This window comes from Arachis stenosperma, chromosome 10 (genome assembly GCF_014773155.1).
Source record: "Arachis stenosperma cultivar V10309 chromosome 10, arast.V10309.gnm1.PFL2, whole genome shotgun sequence".
NCBI classification, from domain to species: domain Eukaryota; kingdom Viridiplantae; phylum Streptophyta; class Magnoliopsida; order Fabales; family Fabaceae; genus Arachis; species Arachis stenosperma.
In genome coordinates, this window is record NC_080386.1 from 9865229 (window position 1) to 9866605 (window position 1377).

Genomic DNA, 1377 nt, shown 5'->3' on the forward strand with positions numbered 1-1377 from the left:
AAGATTTTTATCCACTCAAGTGATGTGTTGGATGGTGGTGACATAGAAAGAGAGGCTTCTAACAGCTTTAACATTGTAGTTTCTACTTCCTTTTGCTCCTCTTGTATAATTTTCACCTCATGAGTCATGACAATCTTTTTCAAACTTGATTTCTTGTTCAACTTCTCCTAATTCTCTAACCACTGCTTCTGATTCATTCATCTCAAATTTTTCCACTTGTTGCAAGTCATGCTTCAACTCTTTTTTTCTTGAGGTTTCAAACTATCTTCTCAACCACCTTCTTTATTTAAAGTTGATCATTCTTTGGATTTATATGTGAACGTGTTGGATTGTTGCAAGAGTGTATTGAGGCTAGGCGAGATAGAGCATCGGCTAAAACAGCCATAATGTTTTTTTCCCTTTTATGGGTTTCTTCTTTCTCTTGAACGAACATTTGGAGTGCTTCTTCCATTGAGGATTGTGGAGAAAAAGAGGATTCGTCAATTGGAAGAAGGTCTTCATAAATAGATGGTGATTCATATTGATAAGAGTGTTGAGGTAGTATGTATGAAGGTAATTGTTCAAGAAGTTCATGAGAGTATTGGTGTTGGAATGGTGGTGGTCCTATGTATGATTTATATGGCTCATATGATTGTTCTTGAGGCATATATGATTGGTGGTATGGTGGATATGGATTAGGATCATATGGAGGTGTTTGGTGGTGGAATGGAACTTGAGAGTATTGTGGTTGAGGGTAATATTGAGGATAATGTTCATACACATATGGGAGCGGAGGTTCTTACTGTAGTGAAACCCACCATATCCATTGGATTGGTATGAACTATGGGGAGGATTGTGCTCATAGTGACATGGAGGAGGTTGTTGCCATGAAGGTTATCCATATGCATGTGACTCTTCCCTCAATTGATTTTTCGTCCTATAATGTGAACTGGCATTGAAGTTACTGATTCCTACAACATAGTTACAACCAAACTCAAGGCCAAAATGGTGAGAATTTATAGGAAAGAGAGAAGATAAAAATAAAAGATATCAAGAAAGAAAACACAATAAGAAAACACAATCTCCTAACTACTAACAAAAACAAAAAAACTACTGAAAAATAAGCTATTCACAATATTCAAATATTCACAATAGCCAATAACATGACACACATTTGTAATTCTCCGACAACGGCACCAAAAACCTGATGGGCCAAACGTCGGTTCGAAATTTCTTAAAAAGAATTGTCTTGCAAGTATAGTTCCAAGCCAACAAATGACCCTAATCAAAGTTTAGATTAAGACTGTCACAAATCAAAACAAATAACTGAGAGTTTTAAATCTTGAAGTGTCCCTCAAAGAAATTGCAGTGAGGTGTGCATATCATTGGCTATGAAAA